Genomic DNA, 14,561 nt, shown 5'->3' with positions numbered 1-14,561 from the left:
ACTGCACCCAGCCTATGCCAGGCTTATTAAAAGGCTGTACATCTCATTCGGTTCCACCAATATTCTGTAAGGTACGTAATGTTACTATCACCATTTCACATATAAGGAAATTGAAGCACTAGAGAAATTAAATAGCTTGCCCATGATCACACAGCTTTTGATGAAATGACATTGGAACCAAGGCAGTTTGGCCCAGAGTCCATACCTATTTGGGAGAGGCTAACAGATATAGCCAATAACCCCCCAAATTTCAGTAGCTTAACAGAATAAGATTTGTTTCTCTCCAAAACATGAATTCTACATAGATGTTCCTCTCCAACAACTTGTTTCCAAGGGTGACTCAGAGACAAAGGCACCTTCCATCACGTGGCTTTGGCTTCCTCCAGGTCCTTTGAGTCCTCTCTATTTGGCCTGCTAAAGAGGAAACAGCAAGAGAGATCTTGTGTTGGAAGGTTTTATGGGCAAGTCTGGAAGTGATGTACAGTATATCAGTTCACCCACGTTCTATTGGCCAGCCTCACTCATGTGGCCTGGGATGGACAATGCTGTGTAAATGTGTAGGAAAAGAGTTTGATGAACATGTAGCTGTTTCTGCCATGATATTCTTAGTCATGATGACATACAGCGAAAAAAGAAAACACTGAGTTTTGTGCAACTCTATGGGTGAGTTGTTTTGATAATCCTTGTACAAGCACTAGAAACACTTGAGGAAAAAAAATTGTAAATAGATATAAGTACCTACACCTGAACAGGAATAAACTAAGAAACAATATATTGTTCTGGGGTATATTATATCAAGAAGAGAGAATATGGTTTCTTTTGCCCAAGGAAGCAAGAGAGAAACTGGTACACGAGAAACTTTTAAGGGACTGAACTCTACCCACAATAGAAGTAAAATGTGTTTTAAGGTCTTAGTGATCTATGGTTAAAGTAGGATGGATGCGCCCTCACCTCTGATTAACCCCTTCTTTTTGTGCCTATTTCCCTTGCAAGATGTCATGGAGATTAGCCTTTTCTTTTTCAACTCTCCTTTGGTCTTCAGTACTATGCAGTACTACGTATATTTTTTACTGTATCAAATATAATTGCTATTTCTTGAATCTTAAATTTAGGAATTTCTCTCATCCGTCTTTTTTCTTTGTTAAAATTGACATATAAACTTAATAAAGGTACTAATATGCCTTTAAAAGACTAGACACACCACATCACAGGGCATATTTCTCTGAAAAGAGAACCTTATATTCATTCTCTCCCTCACTCTTCTTCACTTCCCAAGACTTTCTACTCTTTGACATCATTTTCTTTAAGATATCTAGGAATCCTTCTCCCTTAACACTAATAGAATTTTGCATCCTAGAGTTCTTTTTCACCTAATAGGAAACTATTTGCTACCTTGGGGAAAGTATTTCGCATGTTAGCATATAAATTTTCTTAGTTTGTCCATTGAGGGAGATTAGCTGGGACTCTAAAAACAATATAATTAGAGAAGACAATCTGCCAATGTTTACCTTCTTTCAGATCAATTGAAATTTCTTTTAAGGACAAGAAACTTTAGTGCCTAGTTGGTAAATGACATAGGTTTAAATCTCTTTCTAAGAGTTGTAATTCATGATAAAAAATATTCTGTGGTGCTTTACAGGGATAAATTGTTTAGTTTAATCAGAGTGGTGACTCTCACTGTCCCTAAGTCCCTGGGCAAAATTTTTGACTAATACAATCATATGGTGTACGCCAGCATCACCTTACGCCATGCATTCTTGAGAGTTCTTGTTCTATATTGATAACACTTTTCAAATATGCCATTTTCCATGATTATAAAATCACTTAAATATCTGTATAATCTTTCAAAATAATTTTCCTACAAATGTCTACATTTCTCCAGAAGTAGAACATATACAATCAGATTTACTTGGAAAGGTCTTCCTTAGTCAATGGTAGTTTTCCTTCAAATTAAAATGGTTTGGACAACACGTCTTTTGGTGATGCTGATTATGATGAGTTTCCTTCCTAGTTTAAAAAAAAAAAACGTTGAGGGGAATACTCCACAGTCTTTGATGGATAAAACAACATTAATGTCAGATGAGGACACTAACGTCGTGCAAATGAATCAGCGAAATATGCATAACTGTGCCTGGCTGTTCAATAAAGAGCAACAGAAAAAAATGAAAACTTTTAACAGCACAACATATGGACTCAACAAAATCAAATGAAATTTGATAGGAACGAATGTAAAAACAAACAAAAAGGCTTGAAAAGACAGCAGCATGACTTAATAGCAGTAGTCATGAAAAATATTTGGAGGTTTTAGAACACTGTAATAGAAGATAATAGCAATGAAAAGGTCACCACGACCCTGATACACGCAGAAGAGTCTAAGAACAAAACAGCAAGGTTCAGGACTGATCAGAAAACTTCTGGAATTATTTGTAAAACACGTTTTTTGTTTTTTGTTTTTGAGATAGAGGCTCATTCTGTGTCCCAGGCTGGAGCGCAGTGGTGCAATCTTGGCTTACTGCAGCCTCCACCTCCTGGATTCAAGCCATTCTCCTGCCTCAGCCTCCTGTCTAGCTGGAATTACAGGCATGCGCCACCACACACAGCTAATTTTTGTATTTTCTGTAGAAATGGGGTTTCCCCATGTTGGTGAAACTGGTCTCGAACGTCTGTCCTCTAGTGATTCACCCGCCTCGGCCTCCGAAAGAGTTGGGATTACAGGCGTGAACCACCATGCCTGGCAAAACTTGTTTTTTTCCAGTGAGTGAATAGACAGATAATGTATTTTCTTTGTCAAAAACATTGAGGACAGAAAAGTAGGATACCTATTATTGCACTGCCCACTATTCATTCAGTATTTTTCTATAGATATTATCGATCAAAATACATATATAATTTTGTTTTATAGCCTGCTGTGTCTTCTAAATAAAGAACTACAAGCATTTTCTCAAAGTCATTAAATTATCCTAAAACATATTCAGTAGCTACATTGTGCCCTAAGCTATTTAACGATTTCCCCCTTGTCACTTTTCTTTATATGCTAAACAGTTTTGTTAATGAATTTTTGAACGTTTCTCTGATTCTTTTTTCTTTCATTGCATCAGCATACTGTGGTGGCTGCTTCCCTGAACCCTTGCCAAAAATGATGGGGCACTTCAACCTTGCCGACTTTATGTATGCAAAACAAGGCTGTCTTCTTTTAATTAGCATTTAACCGATTACTATGGAAATTTAAAATTTTGCATATTTATAGAAAGCGAACACGTCTTCTTACATGAATAAGCTCTTCTTATACTTTGTCCAGTTTCTATTGCAGTAGAAGTCACCACAATATAAAGAAACAGACAATTGAGAATTCTTTCAAAAGAGAGGGAACAAGTTGAAAGCAACCAGGATTATGAGGAAACTAGAAATTATATTACACTAGGAGTTTGAAACAGCCAGATTACTAGAATGTTTTAGAGATAACGAAAATACTTAAAAGGCATTAATGCAGGTGCAACGTTAGTTTTAAACTCTATCAGTCTATCGGACATAATAGAGCCAATATATGAGAATATGGATTTTATCTCAGGAGAGTATTTACAATAGTTCAAAATTAGAGAGTAGAATTCTAGGATGAATGAAACTGTGTTAAGTATTTGCAGATAGATCACTGCACTTTTTAATAATTCATGTGTTTATGTAGCTAGTTGAACTCAATGACCACCTAGATCCCTTCCAAAGTGCACCTTCTGTGAAACAGGATGCAACTCTGAAGCTTTAAAAAAAAAAAATTTACTAAAATGTTTACCCTTGTCTTAGCAGAAGCATATTCAGAAGCCATTTTGTAAAAAAGGTTATTTCTGATGATAGAAAATTTCACCTAGTTCATATTCAGAGCTGGTTCCCAAGTTCTGGAAGTGCATTCAATTAACGGTAGGTATACACTCACACACACACACACACACACACACACACACACGCACACACACACTCCCTTCTCCTTGACAACCTCCCCACCACCACCCCCCAGCTCTACTACCGCTGATTGCTGACTTCATTCTCATAACGCCTCACAAAAAGGTATAAGTTCTTTTGCTTCCCAGTGGGGAAAATTCATTCACATTTTATACATCCATATTTTTATATACTAGCTATGTGATATGTACTTGAAATGTAATGACTCAAGAAAATTACATTTAGTATTGCAGCATTTCTCATGTTGGTAATTTGTGATAATGGATGTCACTGTAGATTTAGGAGTCATTTATATTGTCCACCTTTTCCTATTTCTGCTAGATTAAATAAATTCTTCATATCGAATTTTGTTGCATTTTTCAGTTTTCTAGTCTGTACTTTTCACTTTCAGTGTATTTATAACCCTTTTAGCTGGTCTTTGTAGTTTCAAAATGATGCCTTGGATATTTTAAGTTTAGAGCAATCAATGTCCTTTTCAAATTGCCCTCTTAAGATTTTTGTAAAATAATATTTTCCATAATACAACTTTAAATTACCTACCTTTTCCTTTACTAGACTTAATCCAAGAAGGCTAATTGAACATTAAGCATTTTAATCATCCCACACTGTCAAACCTGTCTTCTCATTACTGAGAATTGGATAGCTCATGAGCTTAATTGTGTTCCTGGCAACGCAACTAGAAAGAAAGGTTGATGATATGATTTATATATATTTAAGGAATTCATCCTGGTCTTTATTGATATATATGTAAAACTATCATCTCAACAAATATACTTTAAATATAATCAAATTCATGGTACTTTATTAAAGCTTTGGAGAATACAGAGATACGTAGAATGCAGTATTTATATTTAAGTTTACTAATGAATTTTAAAAAATAAAACTTCCAAATAACTACAAGATGACTCAGAACAAGGTAATGGCCGCAAAAGTGATGCAAACAAAAAATGTTACATGTAATACAAAAGCCTAAGAAGCGTAAGGACACAATGATTCTGATATTAAAATGATCATTGCATTGTATGTACAAGTAGTGTTCAACTATACCTATAAGGTGGTTTAGACTCTCAGGATGGTACAGTACATGCTGGATTTCAGGAAGTGCATTTTCAACTGCTATCAGCAATGCCTTATAGAAATGGTTAATACAGAAGACAGTGCCAAGACATAAAGATGCTTTCATCTAACACAACGTGAGGATCCCTGACAGTAGTGTCTTGTAGAAGAGCAATATTTATTTGAAAATATAGGGTTTATTTTTGACGAATGAAATGAAAACCTTTATCATATAGTAAAATGCTCAGAATTCTTCTATCTTCTCTGGAATCTGCTAGGGGCTACAGGGTTCAGACAAGGCTCTAGTACTATTTTAAAATGTAATCATTGAACAAATAGCACCTTTCAAAGACATTTTAAAGTGAGCGGTGAATTCAAATAGCATATGATGTGAAACCAATGTAGGTGCAAATATGGATCCATTTTATCCCTTTTATCCATGTAGATCAATTAGTCTTGTATTATTATTCTTGATATGCATTCACTCTCAGCTTTAGGAGTTACCATGAATGTGAATTACCCTGATTATGCCTTTTCTTATGACAGTTTCATCTATACTTATCTAGAGTGCTTGAATGAAAATTTTCTAATGTAATGATAGCTATATGCATCTAATTGGAGACTTCAGCAGGGCCAAGAAGCACACCATGAAAGCTAAAATCATAAAATGCACCTGTCCCAACGTTTACCTGTCCCCCAAAGAAAATGTAATAGAGGTGTCACACCCTTGTATTTTATTAAATGGATCCCGTGTTCTAAATAATCTAGTTATGTCTTCCTGGAAGTAATCCATTAGGTTCCAGAAAAAAAAAATTATTGTCCTACATTGTAGGTGATTTACTCCAGGTAGACAAGAAGAATAAAGGAAGAAAAGATGGCTACTTGCAAGATCATAAAGCAGTACTCTTCCCTGTCTCCTCTCAGTTTCTGCTGCAGTCTAATATTCTTTGCTAGTCAGTCTCTGTCTTCACATATTAGCTGACTTGCTCACCTACATGATCTCATGAGCTCTGGTCATTTCTGTAACCTAGAGTCCAGAAATAAATACGTATTTGATTGATTTACTTTAATTGATTTTTTATAGAAATGGCAAAATAATTCAATGGGAAAAATAGTCTTTTGACAAATGTTGCTGAAAAAACTAGAATCTGTATGAAAAGAAAAATGAAAAATTAATGTGAAATGGATAACTTAACTAACATAAAAGATGAACCTATAATAAAAACAAAGGATAAAATCTTCATGATTTGGGGTAGGCAAACATTTCCTAGGACAAAAAGCAAAAATCATGAAAGAAAAAATATTGATAAATGAGATTTCATCAAATTTTAAAACTCCTTTTTGAGAGAGACTATTAAGAAAATGATAAAGCCAGCCACAGACTGGAAAAAATTTGTAATATGCATAGGAGATGAAGGACTCGTATCCAACAGATGATGATGATAGATAGTGAGATAGAGAGACAGATAGATCTTAAAATTCAACAATTTGGAGACAAACACCTTAATTAAAAGTGCACAATTTGAATAAACACTGCATAAGAGAAGATGCACAAATAGCCAATAAGCACATGACAAGATAACACCAGAGTGAACAGGAAGTACAAATCAGAACTGAACACTCTTCTAGATATAAAGCATTCACTGCCAAAACTCCTGCTTTTGTGGAGTTTACAGTGTAATGAGAGATACAATTAAATAGGCATTTCTAAACAATGGAATAAGTGCTGGGATGGGAGAAATACAAATGTTTTGGGGATATTGTCTCATAGAAGAAGTCTTAACACAAATGAGGTTGAGTAGTTAGGCAATCCAGCGTCGCTGGGTAGGCACACAACTCGAGATTCCCAACATAGGCTTCCTTGGCCAAATTAATTTAAACTGAGATCAGCATAATGAGTGGAAATGAATAGAGCAAAAGGGAGGTAAAAAAGGCCAAGCATGGACAAAGAATGGAATAATACAGGGAGTCTTAATAAAGAAAGAAAGCATGACAATTTCTGGAATTTGAAAGACGTCTAGAATGACTGGTTGGAGGATGGTATAGTTTGGATGACCCCTCCCGATCTCATGATAAGATGTAATGTCAGTCTTGGAGGTGGAGACTGGTGGGAGATGTTTGGGTCACGTGGCCAGATCCCTCATGGCCTGGTGCTGTCCTTGCAATAGCGACAGTTCTCAGGAGATCTGGCTGTTTAAGTACATGGCACCTTCCGCTCCTCCACCAGTTTTCTCTCTTGCCCTTACTCTGGCCATGTGACATGCCTGCTCCTGCTTGGTCTTCCACCAGGAGTAAAAGCTCCTTGAGGCCTCTGAAGAAGCTGAGCAGATGCCATACCATGCTTCCTGTACAGCCTGCAGAACTGTGAGCCAATTAAACCTCTTTTCTTCATAAATTACCTAATTCAGGTAATTTTTTATGGCAATGCAAAAATGGGCTAATGCAGAGGAAAACTACTGAGGTGAGAGGTGGAAGGTGGTGGTTAGAGATAAGCCATTTACATCAGAGGTCAGATCACTCAAGCCTTACTGGCTGTAATACAGAGTTTTAACTTTATTTATAAGAGCAGTGCAGCAAAAGCGTGGAAAGGTTTTAAACAAAAGAGTATTATATCTGATTTGCCATTTAGAAGGATCACAGGAAGGAGAAAGAAACTAAGGACAATTCATATGTTTTTGGCTTGAAGAGCTGGGCAGACATTGCTACTATTATTTGATAGAAAAAGTGTAGTAGAAGAAACAGCTAAAGATGAGTTAAGTTTTAGATATGTTCAGCTTGAAGCACTTATAGGACACTGAAGTGAAGATTTACTTATAAAGCTCAGGAGATAGGTTTACCTTAAAGATTTAAAGTTGGGAGTCAGATTCACTTATAAATCTCAAAAGATAGGTTTATCTTAAAGATTTAAACTTGGGAGTCATCTACAAAATGAAGAACAGGATGTGATAAGTGGTATGATAGAAATATGTACAGAAATGCCATAAAACCAGAAAAGAAAAAGTAGCCATCTTTGTTAGTTACACGTATTGATCGACTTACCACCTATGCAACTTACGACCACAATCACTAGCCACGACTGCTCCGCGTCTGGCAGCACAAACGTTGCCCAGCTGGGCGTACAACAGTGCGGACCAGCTTCCGGCAGCACTACCATCTCCGTGTGCACCAATTCAACTGTACATACAACCTACTCAACTTACGACCAAATCATGTTACGACCAGTCCGTGGTCCTGACCATGGTCGTAAGTTGAGCACTAACTGTGTAGTTAATTATCACAAATATAGCAGCTTAAATGTATGTATTCATTACACCACAGTTTCTACAAGTCAGGAATACAGGTATGGTTTATATGGGTTCTCTTCCTTGTGGTGTCTCACAAAGCAGCAAAGTATTAACTAAGGCTGACATTTCATCTGAAAGCTCAACCATGGAAGGATTCCCTTTTGAGCACATATGGTTTCGGTCATATTCAATTCCTTGATGGCTGTTAGCTAGAGGCTGTGATTAGTTCTTTGCTATGTGGACCTCTGTTGGGACAGATCACATTATGGCAACTGGCTTCATTAAAGTCACCAAAAGAGAGGATATTCTAGCAAGATAAAAATTATAACCTCTTGTAATCAAATCATGGACATGACATCCCTTCAATATTAATTTATCTTATCGGTCAGAGGCAAGTAACTCAAGGAGAGAGAATCACACAATACCAGAAGTCAGGATAGTTGGAGAGGGGTGATATCTTATAAGCTACCTACCTCTCTTCTGTCTTAGTCTGTTTTCTCTTGTTATAACAGAATACACAAGATTGGGTAGTTTGTAAATAATAGAAGTTTATTTTGCTCTTAGTTTTGGAGGCTGGGAAATCCAAGAGCATGACCTAGGCCTCTGGTGAGAGTCATTCCATGGCAGAAGGCAGTAGCAGGAACTGGGCATGCTAGAGAGAAAGCAGGAGTTGGCTCCCTTTTAAAACAACCCTCTCTCTGTGTAACTAACCTACTCCCTTAGAGATGACTTTAATCTTCATGGAGGCTCTGCTCTCATGACCAGTTACCTCCTCTTAGGCCTCACCTCCCAGCATTGTTGCAATGAGGATTGTGTTTCCAACACATGAATTTGGGAGACACATAAAAATAAGATTCTTCCCCAGCACGCAAAATATATGTCCTCATAATGCAAAATACATTCATTCCATCCTAATAGCCCTCAAATCTTAACTCATTCAGTTTCAACGCAAAAGTCCAAAGACTCATTCAAATCAGATATGGGTAAGACTCAAAGCATGATTCACTTTGAGGCAAAGACTTTCCAGCTATGAGCTTATGGAATCAAAACAAGTTATCTACTTCCAAAATACAATAGTGAGACAGGCACAAGACAGACATTTCCATTCCAAAAGGGAGAAATGGGTCAGAAAAGAGGGATAGTTGGTTACCAGATAAGTCTGAAACTCCACAGAGAAAACAACATTAAGTCTTAAAGATGAAAAATAATCTTTTTTGATTCCACGTCCCACATCCTGGATGCACTGGGGAGTTATGGACTGGGCACTCAAAACCTCAGACAGCCTCACCCCTAAGGCTTTACCGGGTTCAGTCTGCTCAATAGCTTTCATCAGTTAGAGTTGCATGGTGGTGGCCCTACAGATCCGTGGTTTTGGCAGTGGCACTGACCCTACAGAACCTCTGGGCATTCCCCTAGCTGGAGATTCCTTGTGTCTGCTATGCCCCTGTGGCATGTCTCTACCTAGGCCCCCAGCCTGTCTGCAACATTATTTGTAATCCGGATAGAGGAAGCTATGCCTACAGAATTACCACCAAGGTTTACAGCTTGTATCTTCTGGAGCAGCATGTTGAGTTACACCTGAGCCTTCTCGAGGTGCAGCTAGAACAGCCAAAGAGTGCTTCATCAGAATGCGGGTAGCAAAGTCTTGAGGTATCCCTGGCCAGCAAGTTCTTGAAGGTCTTCCTGGATCCATTTCCCAAAACCATTCTGCCCTCTTAGAGGTCTGAGCCTATAATAGAAGGGTAGCCTGGAAGATCTTAGAAATGCCTTCAGGATCTTTCTCTCCTTGTCTTTACTAATAGCACCTGGCTTCCTTCTAGCCATATTAATCGAACAATGGGTCACTTGGTCATATAAAAGTTTTCCAAACTTTTTTTTAAGACAGAGTCTAGCTTTGTCGCCACGCTGGAGTGCAGTGGCACAATCTCAGTTCACTGCACCCTCCGCCTCCCGGGTTCAAGCAATTCTCCTGCATCAGCCTCCTGAGTAGCTGGGATTACAGACACATGCTGCCATGCCCAGCTAATTTTTGTATGTTTCGTAGAGACAGGGTCTCACCATGTTGGCCAGGATGCTATCGGTCTCCTGACCTTGTGATCCGCCCACCTCGGCCTCTCAAAGTGCTGGGATTACAGGCATGAGCCACTGCGCCTGGCCTCTGCTTCTTTTTAACTAAAAATTTTGCCTCTATTTTTTTTCTCTTGCATGTCGCTGTATGTGGTGAAAAGTAACTATGCAGTAGGCGTAATGCTTGGCTGATCAGATAGCTTTTCCACTAGATGTTCTAGTTCATCATACTCTTAAGTTCTGTATTTCATAAAGTCCTAGGACACAGACACAATTCAGCCAAGTTCTTTGTACCTTTATAACAAGATGACCTTTAATCTAGTTTCCAACACTTCTTCCTCATTTCGCTCTGAGACTTCATCAGAAAGGCCTTTCCTGTCCATAGTTCTACCAGCATTCTGGTCATGGCCACTTAACTCATCTATAAGTAGACTCAGGCTCTCTCTGGTTCTAGTGTCTTCTGAGCCTTCACCAGAACTGCCTTTAACACTTTATTCACTGCAGTATGGATGTTTTCTAGCGTATTCCTCCAAAGTCTTTCAGCCTTCACCCATTATCCAATTCCAAAGCCACTTAACATTCTCAGGTATCTGTTAGAGTAACAACCCACTTCTAGGTACGAATTGTTTTGTTTTAGTTTGTTTTCTGTTCTGTAACAGAATACTTGAGACAGGTAGTTTATAAAGAACAGGTATTTATTTGGTTCATGCTTTTGGAGGCTGGGAAGTCCAAGAGCATCTGGCAAGGGTCATCCATGGTGGAAGGGCTGAAGGTGGAAGTAAGCATGCAAAAGAGAAAGCAGGGGTGGACCTCTTTTTATAACAACCCACTCTTCTTATAGCTAACCCACTACTTCAGTGACAATATTCATCCACTCATGAGGACTCCACCCTCCTGACACCATCACCTCTTGTTAGGCCCCACCTCCCAATGCAGTTACATTGGAAATCAAACTTCCAAACCATGAATTTAGGAAACACATTCAAGCTGTAGTACCATCTCTGCCTAGAAGAGGTAAAAAAGCCTTTGCAATAAGACATTTGAATCTGAGAAAAGGTATGTGCATTTTACATACTCAGTAAAAAGGAGAGGATAGAATACTGATGTCTTCGCTTTCCATCTTGATGTTTATTAGCAAAGTTTCCATAGTTCTTCATGTCCAAAACAACCAAAATATACAGTTGTAATAAATCAAGTCTATAACCGGAAAAGGATGGATCCAGTTAGAAATAACCTTATGTAGTTGACTTTGCATGGAAAACAAATCATTAGGGGGAAAAGGGGACTTTGAAAAGTTACCTCTTTAAAAGCATGCAAATAACCAGTAAAAAAGAATACAGGTTAAGTATCCCTGATACAAAAATCTGACATCTGAAATGCTCCAAAATTGGAAACTTTTTGAATGTTGACATGATACTCAAAGAACATGCTCATTGGAGCATTTTTATTTCAGATATTCTTGTTAGGGGTGCTCAACCAGTAAGTAAAATGCACATATTCAAAAATCTAAGATTTTAAACACTTTTGATCCCAAGCATTTTGCATAGGGGATATACAAGTTGATTACACATTTACAGTAGAGGTCATGGTGGTGAAAGGAAGTAAAGAAGAATGAGGAGGTAGGAATAAAAGTGTGTTCATTCAATCTTTATTGACAGTTAAAAAATTAAAATCTGTTGCTAAATGTATGTGAATTGTTTGTAATTTGGCTTCCCAAACAGGAACAAACACATTGTGAATTTAGAATCCCAGACATGTTGGCGCTGAATAGGGTCCGAGATGATGGAAAGACAGAAGGAATGAGAAATGCATTCAAGTTTTAAAAATTGATATGATGTCAGTAATACTGTTTCCAGAAATGCATAAGTCACAGTCTAGAAAAAAAGAAGAAGAAGCTGAAATGAAATTTTAAACTTAGGTTGAAACACGTACATCAATGTATATAGAAAGGAAATTATAAAATCTCAAAAAAGATAAAATATCATTTTGATATTTGATATTCTGAATTAATAATATTTATTAGGCACCAACCATTCATTTACTCATTTAACAAACATTTACTAAATGACTGTTGAAAGTTTAAGTGAAAATAGTTTGGGAATGTTTTTTAAAGTAGGAAACTATATTTTAAATTAGTTCTCAAGTCTGGTGCTAGGTTATCTATATCACAGCTGGAATGTGGCAAAGGGATAGAGAAAAAAAATAAAATAGCTTCAGATCTCCACCACCTATGGCTAAAATAAAGTTGAGATTTCCCTTCTGGCTTTAATGACAGAAAGTATCCCTGATTTATGGATACAAAGTGACAATTCATAACTCTTGACAGAAAGAAGAAACTTAAGTTTAGAATATATTATAGATAACAATTTCAGAAACTTCTTTCATGACCTCTAACAAATGAAAAACTTGATGGAAAGTATAGGCATGAAAAATAAGAGACCCAACCAAAAGAAAACATAGGAAACTAACTTTAGGTGTAATATTTCTTATTGCACTTATTAGTATTGAGTAGCTGTTAGTATTCTTTCTCCAAAACACATTCTTTTCTTCCTCTATTCATCTCGTAACAAAATATGGTCGTAAAAGTGGTTCTATAATCCAGGATGCATTAAACTTACCATATCATATTGGCCATGGGGATCTGTGGGAATAGGCTTCTATCACAAGCATGAACAATCATATTCCTTCCCTGTGATGGATGCATAGATTTTTGGAGGAAGAACTGGCTCTTCCCAGTGGTATTACTATGAGGATATTACGTTAACAGCCTATCTGGCCAACAGCTATCTTGCCCTAAACGGTAAAAATGCCTATGCTACAAAGAAGTGAAGAGACAAAGAGCTGGTGATCTTTTGAACCTCCTCCAACAAAAAATTGTGACTGATGCTTTTTCAAGAATGTTTTTCCCAGTTACATTAGCCAATAAATGTCCCTGTTCTTTTTTGTTTCAAACTGTCTAAGAACTTAATTGGATTTTTATTATTTGGCTATCTACTGTCACAAGAATATAGACTAAGAAAATCTACCAGTGATATGAGACTCCATGTTTTGAAAGATATTGTCTACTACGTTGCATTTATTATGAAACAAGTAATTTGTTTTTCACGTCCTATAACAGCAATTTTACTATTCTAAACTTCTCATTTGAATGAGAAAATTAGAATTACTAATTGAATTAATAGAATTCCAGCCCAAAAGAAAGCAGTGCCATGCTTTATTCACTTTTAGAACCCAAATCAAAGGTAAAGCATATAACATTTGTTAAGTTTCTCAAAATATTCCAATACTTTTAGGATCTGCATGACTTCCCTTAAAGCACCCAGAGACCCCAGTGTAGAAACTATGCTCATAAGGACAAATTTCTCATATAGCACTTACAATATAACAGTGTAACAGATTATTTTCATGCCTATCTTCTATATTAGACTTTGTAATTTTTGAAGATAAGGCCAGAGCTTTACCTTCCATATGGCCAGAGCCTCTACTTTTTGGCTGAACGTATAGTCATGCATCTGGCAAGTGGATATGGTCTTATTATTAAGTTCTGGTCAATGAAGTGTAAGCATGAGTGTTGTACAATCATGAAGCTGGTACCTCCTTAATCCGGCGGGTCAGTCACGGTGGCTCATACCTGTAATCCCAGCACTTTAGGAGGCTGAGGCCAGCAGATTGTCTGAGGTCAGGAGTTTGAGACCAGCCTGGCCAACATGGCTAAACCCTGTCTCTACTAAAAATATGAAAAAAATAGCTCGGCCTGGTGGTATGTGCCTGTAATCTCTGCTACATGGGAGACTGAGGCAAAGCAATTGCAGAGAGATGGAGGTTGCAGTGAGCCAACATCGTGCCACTGCACTCCAGCCTGGTGACAGAGCGAGACTCTGTCTCAAAGAAAAGAGGGATATCTTGCAGTTTTCTGCCTTCATTTAAGAAGCTGGCGCAATCCATCCTATCTCCTATTAATTCCAGCTAAAATTCTTGAAAAGAAAATTAAAGGAAGTATCTGATAACTTTGAAAAATAAGTAATGACAGACTGGGGATAGAAGCAAAAATTTGAAGAATGTCCCATATAGCAATAAGTTCCTGATTTTTGTTTTTGTGGGTTTTTTTTTCTTCTTGTCTCTCCTGGATTACACTCTAGGGTGTCCAAAATCCCAGAATAGTACATTGTGCATGGTCAGATAAATCTCTAATAAAAATTC

At 37.4% G+C, this 14,561-nt stretch overlaps 1 long non-coding RNA gene across 1 annotated transcript in view; it reads right to left on the bottom strand.

Annotated features, from left to right (window-relative positions):
- The window catches only part of LOC116564088, a 69,765-nt gene that overhangs the window by 24,915 nt on the left and 30,289 nt on the right, over positions 1–14,561 (bottom strand). Inside the window, exon 3 of the long non-coding RNA XR_004274714.1 lies at positions 1,910–2,007. This is a non-coding gene — a long non-coding RNA (uncharacterized LOC116564088). The remainder of the gene's footprint in view (positions 1–1,909; positions 2,008–14,561) is intronic.

Source organism: Sapajus apella, unplaced genomic scaffold (genome assembly GCF_009761245.1).
Source record: "Sapajus apella isolate SASKATOON/1434 unplaced genomic scaffold, GSC_monkey_1.0 scaffold36, whole genome shotgun sequence".
Taxonomy (NCBI): domain Eukaryota; kingdom Metazoa; phylum Chordata; class Mammalia; order Primates; family Cebidae; genus Sapajus; species Sapajus apella.
This window is presented reverse-complemented; position numbering and strand designations above follow the sequence as displayed.